General features: G+C 45.5%; 1 protein-coding gene and 1 pseudogene across 22 annotated transcripts in view; both read right to left on the bottom strand.

Annotated features, from left to right (window-relative positions):
- CELF4 (CUGBP Elav-like family member 4) overlaps positions 1–15,466 on the bottom strand; it is a 1,506,243-nt gene that overhangs the window by 415,631 nt on the left and 1,075,146 nt on the right. The gene's annotated exons all lie outside the window — the stretch shown is intronic.
- Positions 12,374–12,475, bottom strand: LOC143941734 (U2 spliceosomal RNA; annotated as a pseudogene).

The following is a 15,466-nucleotide window of genomic DNA, read 5'->3' as shown; positions in this document are numbered from 1 at the left end:
ACCCAATATAAGGGTGGATATCTAATGTTATAACATAGAAAAAGCAATGCCAAGAAATGGAAGCACCCCAAATTTGAGTGAATGTGCAGGTCTCTGAGGTTGGCAAGAATGGAGTCAAGAACTACTTCAGCAAAACCTTGCCAATGGAGTCCTCAATGAATGACCCTATTCTTTGGCACAAGGGTTGGTTTGGTATAGTTCTTTAGGGAGTCAGTATGTGTCTCCAAACCCCATGGTGTTATTGTTAGATCCCAGTGTAAGGTCCTTTTCATGGGTGGCTCCTCCTGTATGACTACTGGACAGTAGGCACTGCTACACCCAGATATATAAGAATTGGGCTTTGGGTAGTGAGGGTCTGTGCGGTAGATGCCCTCTGGTGTCATGAAGAGTATTGAGAACACCTTTTCTTCTGAGCCTAGCAATGGACTGCCCTGTAGGCCTGGATGGACGTACATGGTCATTCCTCTCTAGAGGAATATGGAAACAGCCTTAAGTAAGACAATCTCTTTTCAACCCCTCTTTTGATAGGAGGACTGGGACACTTTCCATTATATGGAGCAGGCAAATGTCTCTCTTCACCAAAAGACCATTTGCTGACTTCACTCAGAATGACTAATGTTATGTTAACCATTACTAAATGACCATTACTACATGAAATTGGCACCATTATAGCGAAACTGTTTATTACTCTTGGGCATAGACTTGTGCCTAGCTACAGAGCTTAAGGAAGGTGGTGTTGAGTTCTAGTCAGGCCAAGCTGGACCTCCCATTGGTGAAGTAAGTGTGTTTTAGCCACAACAGTCAGTCATGAGGTTACTCCAACCAAATAATATAAAAAGTTAACTGCCTGTGCGTGTAACTGCTACACAACACAAAGACATATAAGAATCTAGAAGGTCACTCAATCCCACCAGGTTACACCAATAGCCGATGTATCACTTCTAGTTGGAGCTGCCCTTTAAATGCATATTTACTTGGTGCTGGAAACCAATATGTGCAACAACAGCCAAACATTTTCCTAGCAGAACGCCTGAAATGCAGTAACTTTGCTAAGTAGTTTATGCGTTTAACTTTTCACCTTTGGGAACTTCTGCCATAGAGCGGAGTCGGTCTGATTAGCGCACTCCTCCTTTAGCCTGTTTGCAGAAGCACAAGTCTTGTCGAATTATTGCTAAGTGAAAACTAATTAGCAAGCGGTGGCCAACACAGATCTAGCTGTGGGCCCGGAGAGGAGGCTGTCTGCTTTTCAGACTAAACACTGCGACCCCACTAGGCTGATCCCTTCGGGAGCTTCTCAGCCTTGGTCTGTCGACACACATCCCGTTGTTCCTAATTAACCTCTAGAGCACTTTTCTCGTTTCTGTTTATTTTTTTCCCCATTATTGCAGTTGGCGTTTCCCTTTCCCTTTGTTACTCAAACATGCACACGTTTCAGGCAACAAGAGGATAATGCTATCAAAGTAGGACACGTTTAAAGAGGATCTGTCACTTTGGATAGGTTTGTATTCTAGACTTGCCCAAAAAAAAAACAAAAAAAAAATCTGCCATTTTCACAGCTAGCTAACGCTTTCTTATATATATAAAAAAAAAAATTGGCTGTTAGCTTAGCGTTTGGCCTGCAGAAGGGTAAGTACACATGGGCAGGGTTTTTTAATCTTAGCTTAAATGCAAGCCTGAAGAGCATTACACACTGCATGAATTTTCAAAGGATTTAAAAGGCGCCAAGCAGCTTTCTGGAGGCTGACTTGAAAAAAGTGTAAAAAAGTAACTAGCCTGGTTCCTTTGTGCTCTTAAATTGGAAAAGATGTATAGTTGCTGATTATATGTACATAGCGGTTGGTGGTCACATACAGTATATAGTTGGTGGTTACATGCACATAGGGGTTGGTGGCCACCATATGTAGTTGGTGGTTACTTGCACATAGGGGTTGGTGATCATGTATATAGCTGGTGGTAATGCGCATATAGGAGTTGGTGGTCACATATATAGTTGGTGCTTACAGGTACATAGGAGTTGGTGGCCACATATGTAGATGGTGGTTACGTTTATGTAGGGGTTGGTGGTTACATATATACAGTGGATGGTGGTTACATGTATGTAAATAGGGGTTGGTGGTCACAATTATAATTAGTAGTTACATGCACATAGTGCTTGGTAACCATGAATATAGCTGGTGGTTATATGTACATAGTGGTTGGTGGTCACATATGTAGCTGGTGGTTACGTGTATATAGGGGTTGGTGGTTACATATATATAGAGGATGGTGGTTACATTTATGTAAATAGGCGTTGGTGGTCACATTTATAGTTAGTGGTTACATGCACCTAGGGGTTGATGGTCATGTATATAGCTGGTGGCAATATGTACATAGCGGTTGGTGGTCACATATATAGCTGGTGGTTATGTGTATATAGGGGTTGGTGGTTACATATATACAGAGGATGTTGGTTACATGTATGTAAATAGGGGTTGGTGGTCACATTAATAGTTAGTGGTTACATGCACATAGTGCTTGGTAACCATGAATATAGCTGGTGGTTATATGTACATAGTGGTTGGTGGTCACATATGTAGCTGGTGGTTACGTGTATATAGGGGTTGGTGGTTACATATATACAGAGGATGGTGGTTACATTTATGTAAATAGGCGTTGGTGGTCACATTTATAGTTAGTGGTTACATGCACCCTGGGTTTGATGGTCATGTATATAGCTGGTGGTAATATGTGTATAGCGGTTGGTGGTCACATATATAGTTTATGGTTACGTGTACATAAGGGTTGGTGGTTACATGTACATAGGGCTGGGGGTAAAAAAGTATATAGCTGATGGTTACAACTGGATGGACTTTTTTTTTTTTTTAACCAGACTAACTATGTACCTATGTAACATGCACATATGGGTTGGTGATCACATATATAGTTGGTGGTTACATATACATAGGGGTTAGTGGTCACAATATATAGTTGATGGTTACGTGTACATAAGAGTGGGGGTGAAATAAAATACAGTTGATGGTTACATACACATAGGGGTTGGCGGTCACATATATAGTTGCTGGTTACATGTACATAGGGGTTATTGGTCACATATATAGTTGATGGTTAGGTGTACATAAGAGTGGGGGTGAATTAAAATATAGTTGATGGTTACACATACATAAGGGTGAGTGGTCCCATGTATAGTTGATGGTTGCATGTACATAATGGTTGGTGGTCACATATTTAGTTGGTGGTTATATGTACATAGAGGTTTATAAAATAGAATAATAAAATACTAAACAACGATCACGTAAAAACAAACCTCTCTTTGCTGGGGCAGCTGGAAAAGTGAGCCTTAACATGCACTTAATTGGGAAGTTGCTCTACCCCCCGGCCGCGGGAAAAGGTTAAACTCAAAATTGTGCATCCACCAAAAACACGGCATGATGTTGCTTCAAAGTACATGGCGGCATCCATATTTGCTCATTACATATGCAGACTATGCTTCTTCCTTAATAATCTAACCTATGAATTAGGTAAGTATTTAAAAAACAACAACAAAAACCTCTTGGATAAGCTTCCCAACGCTGGCTCAAACTCTATACTAACTGAAAATCGGTTTCCCCTTTAAATCATCGGCTCAGCTTTTTTATTCCAGTGTTTTCCCAGCAGGATATCTTGAGCCATGTGTGGAATAAAAAATATAATAAGTGTAATTGACTTTAGCCTACACCTGCTCATAAATAAATGTATAAGTGGGGAAATAGGCGCACGGTTTAAGCAGAGCGGGCTCCGCGGATTACACCAGGGTCTGAATTAACCTCCGTGCTGGAAAAAACAAGATCATTCCCTTTATTGTTCAACCTTTCCATTTCCTTTAACCCCTCATGCAACAGACTCATAGTGCTGGGCCCTACACAGTGCAATCTGCACAGGGCCATATCACATTAGTGTGTCATGGCACTATAAAGCACCCAATTACTATAACTCATGACAATGCACCTTCTCTCCAGAACTCAATTCTTTTATGCCACTCATCAGATGTCCTCAGTCTTCTAGATTGAATGATGCTGGTCATGACGAGGACGTCCTGTTCATGTAGGGCATCATGGACACACCCCCATTAATGTAGAAAGTCTCGTCAACGCAACCTTTTCCTTCATTGAGAACTGCCCACCACTGGAGAAGATCCATAGAGGACCCTACATGTCAAGTGACTCCTTATGCTGGCCATAAATAGGGCAATATTTAGACAATTAACTACACTTAATGAGGCAGAGAGTGGCACTGATGTGACTCTCTACTTCATCGAGATCTACTCACCATTGGAGAAGACTCAAAGAGAACCCTGCATGTCATGTGACCAGTCTGACAACATCTGGGGGGGGGGGGTTAAGGGGGTGGAGTTGGGCTTTAAAGCGATATTAAACCCCAAACCAAAAATGGAATATATTGAAGACGTAAGAGGAAGGAGAATGAAAATTCACTTCAAAGAACAGCCCCGATGTAAAGGATAGTAAAAGTGGCTTCAGCCTGACTCCTCCCAAACCACACTCCTTCAACGAGTTTCGCCCAGTCCACAGGGCTTAGTCATAGGAGTAGGGATATAATGTAGCCAATGGAAATGTCCTTTTTTTGCAGTGCAGTTATTTTGGAGTGTTCTTCTACATGCCCCATTTGTATTCAATTGGAGTTCATTTACTTGTTCTTTTCAACCTGATCGCAGTGACTTATGATGCATTAATTCCATCAGCTACTCCATATCCCCACCCTTATGACTAAGCCCTGTGGGCTGGGTGGGGCAAAACAAGGCAGCGGGTAGGGCCTGGAAGGAGTCAGGCTGAAGCTACTTGTACTCTACTTTACACCTGGACTGTTCCTTGCAGTGTGGTGTTTTATTCTCCTTCTTCCTATGTATGCACACAGAGCCAGGACAGGCTCTCTTAACTCCGGCACCTACAACCAATGCGAGTCACTGGAGTATCACAGGACCACTGTCTATGTGGTTCTTGGTAATGCAGCCTATCAGTCATTAGATGTGGTGGCTGCACTAGTTTTATTTATTTTTTTATGCTTTTTTATCCCCTTTGTTTTTTCCCCTCTGATCTGGCCCAATTGCTAATATGAATGAGCCCTTGACCACTTCTCTGGGCTGAATGGTCCATGATGGTGAAGATTTGATGGCATCAATGCCTTTTTCTGAACCATTACACAGTGAATGTAGCATGCATGATGACGACCCCTAAAGGGAAGGGGTCAGAAAATTTTTGTTATAAAATCTACAAGTACACTATATTGTCAAAACTATTGGGACACCTGCCTTTATACACATGAACTTTAATGGCATCCAAGTCTTAGTCCATAGGGTTCAATATTTATTGGCCCACCCTTTGCAGCTATCACAGCTTCAACTCTTCTGGGAAGGCCATCCACAAGGTTTAGGAGTGATGTTGGACGAGAAAGCCTGACTCACAGTCTCCACTCTCATTCATCCCAAAGATTGGGTGGAGGTCAGGCCAGTCAGGTTCCTCCACCCCAAACATGATCATTCGTGTCTTTATGGACCTTGCTTTGTGAACCGATATGCAGTCATGTTGGAATAGGAAGGGGCCATCCCCAAATTGTTCCCACAAAGTTGGGAGTATGAAATTGTCCAAAATGTCTTGGTATGCTGACGCCTTAAGTGTTCCCTCCACTGGAACTAAGGGGCCAAGGCCAACCCCTGAAAAACAACCCCACACCATAATCCCCCCTCCACCAAACGATTTGGACCAGTGCACAAAGCAGGGTCCATAAAGACATGGATGAGCACTGCAAAATATAAAGTGCAGCGTTAAATTCAACTGAAAATATGAATGACACAATGAATACCAGCATATGAAAATAAAGTACAATGCGCAATGATCAATATGCAATATCACTATAACTAATATGCGACATTGAATAATAATGAAATTAATAAAATCTACGTACAAGTAACATAATACAGTATAGCATATAACATACTATAATGTGCAAACATGCAATAAACAAATGTGCAAATTGCGCAATATGGAATAACAAAGTGAACAAAAAAATGTCATATGTGACTGATATACAAATGTAAAAATATCTGATAAAAAAAGAGAGAAAAGTTCTTGTAAACTAATGTTCAATTAAGGAGATCCAACTAGTATTCAGTGGAGGAGAACCCACAAGAAGTGGGCAGTGTTGGTCATATGTTTGGCAGCATGTCACCCATCACCATAGGTAAGATAAAAGGCTTGACATTAAAATATATGCCAAAATTTTAGCCAACAGATTGCTCCCCCTGATCCCTAGTCTAATTCCCAATGACCAGGTGGGCTTTGTCCCGGGCAGGGAGGCCCGGGATAACACCATCCGCGCCTTGAACCTACACCATTGGCTCACTTCTTCTAAAACTCCTGGCTTTTTTCTCTCTCTAGACGCCGAGAAGGCGTTCGATAGAGTGGCCTGGGACTACATGCGCGCAGTTTTAGCAGCGGTGGGCTTAGGTGACCGCATGCTTGCCTCTATAATGGCCTTGTATGCCGGCCCTACTGCGGCGGTGAGAGTCAATGGCCACCTATCGGACGCCTTCCCTATTAGTAACGGCACCCGTCAGGGTTGCCCCCTCTCCCCACTGATTTACATTCTCACTCTGGAGCCCCTTTTGAATAAGCTTAGAGCGAACCCGGACATCAGGGGGGTCTCGGTGAAGGGGAGAGAGTTTAAGGTCTCGGCCTTTGCAGACGACATTTTGCTCTCTCTGTCCGCCCCGCGCACTTCTCTCCCATCGCTACTTCGTGACTTGGAGGCTTTTGGTAAGATTTCCAACCTCAGGATCAACTACTCCAAGTCTCAGGCCCTGAATGTCACCTTGCCCCCCCAGGAAGTGGCCCACTGTTAAGCTGCATTTCCGTTCCATTGGGAACGTACCGCTATCTCGTACCTGGGCATTAAAATCCCTCACCACCTCTCTGACCTCTTCTCCCTTAACTTCCACGCGGCTCTGGCCCACACCCAAACCTACCTTAAGGAATGGAATCACCTTAATGTGTCCTGGTTCGGACGAGCAGCCCTTCTTAAAATGATCGTCCTACCTCGCTTCCTATACCTGATCCAAACCATTCCCATGGCCTTACCCGGCAGCTTTTTTTCTTCCTATCGAAGGGTCTGCTCGGCCTTTCTATGGAAAGATTCCCCCCCGAGGATCAAATACTCCAGACTCACGCTGTCCAAACCTAAAGGGGGGATTGCTCTCCCGGACCTATACAAGTACTATGTAGCCTGTCACCTCACCAGGATAGCGGACTGGAATATCCACTCCCTTGAAAAAGTGTGGGTGTCTTTAGAAAACGCCTTTTCCCCTGTCCCCATTCACCTCCTTCCCTGGTTGCTCCCGAAACAATGGCCCCATTCCCTGGCCACACACCCATTTATCTACACTTCCTTGATGTTATGCAGGAAGACCTCCGCCTCTGTTCCCATTGCGCCATCCCCAGGCCCCTTAACCACGCTGCGATGCAACCCTGATTTTCCTCCTGGAAATTCGCCCAACTTTCTTCTGCAGGACTGGCCCTTTGAGGATGTCCTTGCCTCACACTTTTCCCCAGGGGGTAGGATCGCCTCCTTGGATACTCTTCGTAGCCTCTCGAATTCCTCCTCCTTCTCGCTCTGGACGTACCGTTAGGTTCGCCATTTCCTCTCTACCCGGGCCTCCTTGGAGGACTGGACAAGACCTCTCACCCCGTTTGAGGACTTATGCAACCACAAGACGCCCAAAAACACCTCATTTCCCTCCTATATGCCCTTGTCTCAGACCCAGGTGTCTCGACCCTATCCCCGTCGCAATCCTCCTGGCACAGGGATCTGCCGACTCCTCTAACACCGGCGGAATGGACCAGAGTCCATGAATACGCTCATAGTGGTTCACTGAATGTAGCCATCCAGGAGAACGGATATAAAATTCTAACTAGATGGTATAGGACTCCATCCCGCCTTCATAAATTCTCCCCTACCATCCCGAATGTTTGCTGGAGATGCAACGCTGATGTTGGGACAATGCTTCACATATGGTGGGCATGTCCAGGCATCCAACCCTTCTGGAAGGAGGTTCACAGACTCATTCTAGCAGTTACCACTTTTGATCTTGACTTCACACCGGCACAATTTCTCCTCCACCACACGTCCCTCTCTCGGAGAGCCTATTTCAAATCCCTGGCCATGCACATGGTTAACGCTGCAAGGTTGTGTGTCCCTAGACACTGGCGGACCACCCGCGCCCCAACTATGGGTGAGTGGTTTGCGACCATCTCCAGGATTGCTGGCATGGAAGAGCTGATTCACATCTCCCAAGAGAGATTGGAGAAATACTCCTTTACGTGGGCTTGTTGGTCTCACTTCACAACTACTCCTGAGTTTAAACAACACGTCCCCCCAGACTAAGCATTGATCCTCACCTGGAACCCTGCCACTTATCCCTTGTACCCCTTGGATTTCTGGGGTGGGGGGCCACGTCCCCCCCTCTCTCCCTTTCTTCTTCTTCTTTTTCTTCCTTCCCCCTCTTCCTTTTCTTTTCCTTTTGCTTCTCCTCTCCCTTTTCCCCCCTCTCCCTTTTCCCCCCTCTCCCTTCTCCCACCCATCCCTGCTCCCTCCCCCCTCCCCCTCCTTACCCCATTAATCCTCCCCTCCCCTGTTGGCGCTTCTGTTGCCCGGTTTCTGACACCTTGCTTTGCCCCACTCTTTTGCCCGGATTTCTACTCTAGGGTGTCTCGGGTGGGCGCTGGTAGCCACCCAAGCCACCTTCCCCCCGCCACTGAGAGTCTATTATAGTTAGACTCAGCGTCATTCTGATATAGTTGTTGGAACAGTCTTTTTCACTCACTCTTTAGCCTGGTACCCCTAGGAGGCTCCTTCTGGTTCCTCCTTTGAAGTGTTTTTTTTTTTTTGCTGATTGTCACGTGCTCTGTACCTGTTTATTTGTAACGACCTGTTCCTGTTAATTTTTGCAATCCTCAATAAAATCTTTATGGACAAAAAAAAAAGATAAAAGGCTTACCAGAAAAGCCAGCGACCACCCTTACTCAGCGGGGTCACAAAGCGTTTGTTTGGATTCAAAGATCCACTGGAAGGATGTCCAAGCATCTCCCATCAGAAGCCTCTATGCACACCGGATGGTAAACGGCAGCCAGAACATCAGACAGCCTCAGCAACAGGGTGTGTTTAATATGTAAAGAGACAAAAGACCCAGAATAGTGTGGTATTGTCCCTTAGGCAGTTTATTGACAATGCTGCTGTTCTGCATACAAACATTTCAAACTGGGGGCACAGCTCCAGTGCAAGCAAGCCAAAACAGTTCCTTGTAAATTACAAATCCATGGAAGAAATCGCACATGCGCAGAGCGTGTGACCGTGGCGTCCCGACGATTGTTTCGTCAAAGGTGACGTCATCAAGGGTATGGAGGGAGGAACCTGACTGGCCTGACCTCAACCCGATAGAGCATCCTTGGGATGAATTAGAGCGGAGACTGTGAGCCAGGCCTGCTCGTCCAACATCAGTGCCTGACCTCACAAATGTGCTTCTTGAGAACAGTCAAATATTCCCATAGACACACTACTAAACCTTGTGGATGGCCTTCCCAGAAGAGTTGAAGCTGTGATAGCTGCAAAGGCTGGGCCAACCCAATATTGAACCCTACGGACTAAGACTGGGATGCCATTAAAGTTCATGTGCGTGTAAAGGCAGGCGGCCCAATATAGCGTATATACCCACCTACTGGGCTAAATGACACTGGGGCAGAAATCTGGGGACATCTTGTGGTGGAGGAGAGGTACTACAGAGGACAGCTGTGGATTAAAGGTCAGCATTGCAGCTCGAGTGCTTAGGACATTTTTGACGATAAAATGTATTTTATGTTTAATGAATAAAAATAATTTTAAAAATTCTATAAATACACCCATAAGTGGTTATTGATACTCTTGTAGTATGCTCGAAATCTTAGAGGCCCTGAGTTATAACTACAGGATGGACTCTCTGTTCTGCAGCCCCTTCAATCCTGCCGAGACACAACGAGCGGCCGAGAGCTCACAGCAATTCCTGGCACTCTCAGACCTTTTCGCGGAAGGGTTTTAAATGAAGCCAGATAATCCATGAGAGCAAGGTGAGCAAAGATAGCACAAGACTGACACAAGTGTCAGTTTCAAAGCCCATCTGTTTTCACCTGGCAGATCAGCACCGCTGGGAGCTTGCTCTCCCCGTAAGCTGCTTTGAAAGTTGAGCAGGTACTGCAGCAGAGCAAAGACTTAGCTGCCATCTCCCTGGTGGCTGCCGGACTAGAGCAAAAAAAAAAAAAGGGAAAGCGTTGGCGTTTTAACCCCTGCGCTGCTGGAAAGATCTCACTGCACGCCCTCCCGGGACTAAACCCACCCATTCATGTAGACTTTATGGTTAGTAGAGCTGCACCACAGTATCCAAGAAAGAGAAAGAGAAAATAAATTCATTTTGTATACAACGTACATAACGCTTTTTATTGTATCAAAGCCTTTTATGGTTTTAGGAAAATGTCCATCCTGCTGTTTTATCCTATTGAGCAGTGTTTTCTAAATTGCTGCCAGAGGGCAGGGATGTGGTCCTTTGCTTGCCTTTATCCGGCCCTTGGGGCACTATTCGTTTCACTGACTCCAAAATGAGTAATCATTCCTTCCAATGGCACCAAAAATGGGGTACAGTTCCTTCCACTGACACCAATGATGAGGTGCTATACCTTCTACTGACACCAACAATGGGACACTATTCCTTCTACTGACACCAATGATGGGACACAATTACACCTATTGACACCAACAATGGGGTACAGTTCCTTCCACTGACACCAATGATGAGGTGCTATACCTTCTACTGACACCAACAATGGGACACTATTCCTTCTACTGACACCAACGATGGGACACAATTACACCTATTGACACCAACAATGGGGTACAGTTCCTTCCACTGACACCAATGATGTGGTGCTATACCTTCTACTGACACCACCAATTGGACACTTTTCCTTCTACTGACACCAACAATGGGACACTATTACACCTATTGACACCAACAATGGGACACTATTATACCTATTGACACCAACAATGGGGCACAATTTATTCCACTGACACCACTGATGAGGTGCTATTCCTTCTACTAACACCAACAATGGGGCATTATCAATTAAACTGATGCCAACGATGGGGAACAGGTCCTTCCACTGATGCAAACAATTTGGTAATATTCCTTCCACTGACACCAACAATGGGGCACTATTACTTCTACTGACACCAAAGATGGGACACTATTCTCTCCACTGACACCAACAATGGGACACTATTCTCTCTACTGACACCAACAATGGGACACTATTCTCTCCACTGACACCAACAATGGGACACTATTCTCTCCACTGACACCAACACTGGGGCACTGTACTGTTCCTTCCACTGACACCAGTGATGGAGTACACTTCCTCCCACTCTCACCAACGATGGGGCAGGATTCCTCCCACTGACACCAATAATGGGGTACTATTACACCCATTAACACCAACAATGGAGCACATAAATGGTGCCTCTATTTTGACGCTGTTGGAGACACCTAAATCCTGGTGTTACCAATAGCAACCAATGACTTTTAACATGCCCTGTTAAAATGATGCCTCTATTTGACTTGGTTGCTATGGAGACACCTGAATACTGGTGTTACCCATAGCAACAAATTACTTTCAACCTGCCTCTGCAATCAGTGCTTCTATTTTGACTCTGGTTGCTATGGAGACACCTGATTTCAGGTGTTACTCAAAGCAACAATTTTCTTTTAACCTGTCCTGGTAATGGTGCCTCTATTTTGACTCGGTTGCTATGGAGACACCTAAATCCTGGTGTTACCAATAGCAACCAATGACTTTTAACGTGCCCCGGTGAAACGATGCCTCTGTTTTGACGTGGTTGCCATGGAGAAACCTGAATACTGGTGTTACCCATTGCATAGCAACAAATTACTTTCCACCTCTATTTCCCCTAGTTTGGCTCTGTTGCTATGGAGACACCTGATTTCGGGTGTTACTCAAAGCAACGAATGACTTCTAACCTGTCCCGGTAATGGTGCCTCTATTTTGACTCGGTTGCTATGGAGTCACCTGAATCCTGTGTTACCCATAGCAACCAATTACCTTTAAGCTGCCCCTCTAATATGCAGTCAAATGTGACCCAGCCCCTTTGGGAGCCCCCAAATTCGCCAAACCCCAGCATTATGCAAAGCAGTCAATGGCTTTAAACTTGCCCCGGTAAAATGGTGGCTCATTTGTGGCTCAGTTACTATGGGAACATTTAATTTCCTGAACCCCAGTGTTACACATAGTGACCAATGACTTTTTATTTTTTTTGGGCGTATCAGATATTAAACTGATAAGAACAGATACTACACTTGATCTTAGCCAAAAGGCCGAGAGGCGACCAATGACCTTTAACCTGCCTTGGTAATGTCGGCTCTATTGTGACTCAGTTGCTATGGAAACACTTGAATTTGCCACACCCTGATGTTACACATAGCAACCAATGAATGTGCCCTTTGCCCCCGGTAAAATGGCGGCTCTATTGTGAAACAGTTGCCATGGTAACACAGGCACTTCCTTTATATAACCAAAGCTCGATGGCTCTCATCCAGCCGGGGCCTTGACTACACGGGGAGACGTGTGATGAAATTATGAGCTGTAATAATATAAGTTCTGTTCGCGTTCTGTCAGAGCGTTGACTGCTAAATCCTTGACACTTTACTCCCTGACAGAATGCCGCGCCGGATTGAAGAATTAGAACTCTGACATCAATCTGTATGACTCCCGACCGCCTCCCTGCATCGCTCCGCGTCTCCAGCTGCTGCCGAACACCAGCAAATCATCGTCAAGGGCAGATATTGTAGTGCGAGGAAATCAGCGTCCGTATTTCATACACAAAATATGCTTTATGATCGGACGACTCTTTTTTTTTTTTTTTTTACCCCCCCGGGGCCTCATTCTCACCGGCACTGACAGACCTGCGTTTATAGGATTCTAAATAGTGAAATTCACACTATGCGTTTATCCTCATCATGGCGTATTCTCCAGTACAGCGCACTTGTGTCGATCGGTACATGCGTACAGACGTAAGCTATGCATTCGGAAACGTGCATCTTTGTGCATCGGCCACACGTAACAATTTTTTCTTTTGCCTTGTACACACGGTTGGAAATTCTGTCGGAAAAGGTCCGATCGGATTATATTGTCGGAAAATCCAATCGCGTGTGGGCTCTATCGGATTTTTTTCAAACGGAAATTCCGAAGGAAAAAATTTGAGAGCAGGATTTAAAATTTTCTGACAAAAAAATCCGATCGGACGTTTTCCAATCGTTTGTAGAGAATTCCTATCGGACAAAGTGCCGCGCATGCTCAGATCGAATTACGAGCCCAAAGATGTTGGCTACTAGCCTCAACGTAGTCCCGTCGTAACGAATGGACGTCATCACGTTCCGAACGATTGGATTCCCCGACAACTTTGTCCGACCGTGTGTATGCAACACCAGTTTAGGAAAAAATCAGACGGATTTTGTTGTCGGAATGTCCGACCGTGTGTACAAGGCATTACACTCCAATGTATGACTACAGATGTACGCATGTCCTGACCAGGCCATTTTTTTTTTGCGATACGGCACTGTGTCGCTTTAATTGACAATTGTGCGGTCGTGTGACGCTGTACCCAAACAAAATTGATGTCTCTCCCCCCCCCCCCCACAAATAGAGCTTTCTTTTGGTGGTATTTGATCACCTCTGCGTTTTTTATATTTTGCGCTATGAACAAAAAAAGAGCAACAAATTTCTGCTATAAAATATTTCCCCCCCCCCCCAAAAATAAAAAAAAACTAATTTATTTATCAGTTTAGCCCAATTTGTATTCTGCTTCATAATTTTGGGGGAAAAAAATAGCAATAAGCGTATATTGAATGGTTTACGCAAAAGTTATAGCGTCTACAAAATAGGGGATAGATTTAGGGACTTTTAATAATTTTTTATTGTTTTTACTGGTAATGGCGGCAATCTATGATTTTTAGCGAGACTGCAACATTGCGGTGGACAAATCTGACCCCAAGTTATACTTTTTGAGGACCAGTGACACCAATACAGTGATCAGTGGTAAAAAAAAAAAGCACTGATCAATGTATAAATGACACTGGCAGGGATGGGGTGAACACTAGGGGGCGATCAAGGGGTTAATTGTGTTCCCTGGGTGTTTTCGAACTGTGTGGGGACCGGGCTTACTGGGACAACACAGAGATCACTATTCCTGATCACTGGGAACAGCAGATCTCCATATTGTTCCCTGTCAGAATGGGGATCCGCCTTGTTTACATAGGCAGATCCCCGTTCTGCCTCTCTGTACCGCGGCGCGCCCACACTATCACTTGCACAGACCCAGTGGCAGCTGGTGGAAACATTTTTTTGGGGAGAGGGAGGCAAACAGTATGCCACCTCCTCCATTTGGTCAGTCGGTAGCACTTACCCCATCCCCGGCAGCTTCCTCCAGCTCAGCGGCAGCCTCCCGTTCTCCTGCTCTCTGCCATTGGTGGCTTCCCATTCTCCAGTTCTCTGTTATTGGTGGCTTACCGTTCTCCTGCCCTCCGTCATTGATGGCTTCCCGTTCTCCTGCTTTCTGTCATTGGTGGCTTCCCATTCTCCTGCTCTCCATCATTGGTGGCTTCCCATTCTCCTGCCCTCCGTCATTGGTTGCTTCCCATTCTCCTGCTTTCTGTCATTGGTGGCTTCCCATTCTCCTGCCCTCCGTCAATGGTTGCTTCCTATTCTCCTGCTCTCTGTCATTGGTGGCTTCCCATTCTCCTGCTCTCCATCATTGGTGGCTTCCCATTCTCCTGCTCTCCATCATTGGTGGCTTCCCGTTCTCCTGCCCTCCATCTCCGTCATTGGTGGCTTTCCGTTCTCCTGCTCTCCGTCATTGGTGGCTTCCCGTTCTCCTGCTCTCCGTCATTGGTGGCTTCCCGTTCTCCTGCGCTCCGTCATTGGTGGCTTCCCGTTCTCCTGCTCTCTGTTATTGGTGGCTTCCAGTTATCCTGCTCTCCACGGCGGTGGCGGCTTCTGTTTCCTCCCTCCTTCTTGGCACCCAATCAGGAGTCTTCTCTTTTTGGTCAATCGGAAAACGGGTCTCACACCTGCTTCTGATTGGCCAGATTGAGGACCAGTGTTTCCACAGCGAATATTCATTCACTGTTGTGACACACCTGGGTGGGCTCCGGTCGCATGCTCTGCTACCCGAGCCCACCTGATTTTGAAGCCTATTAGAGCCCCTGGCTCTAATCAGGTGCTTCAAAATAATAATCTGCCACTGTAATTCATGTGCTCGGTACCCTGAAAGGGGCCTGACGCAGGAATAGGGGGTGGCTATGCATGAATCTATCCATTAC

Source organism: Lithobates pipiens, unplaced genomic scaffold (genome assembly GCF_037356315.1).
Source record: "Lithobates pipiens isolate NorthernLeopardFrog02 unplaced genomic scaffold, aLitPip1_a1.2 Scaffold_3, whole genome shotgun sequence".
Taxonomy (NCBI): Eukaryota; Metazoa; Chordata; class Amphibia; order Anura; family Ranidae; genus Lithobates; species Lithobates pipiens.
The sequence above is the reverse complement of the archived record's forward strand: the minus strand, read 5'-3'. Positions and strand labels throughout refer to the sequence as shown.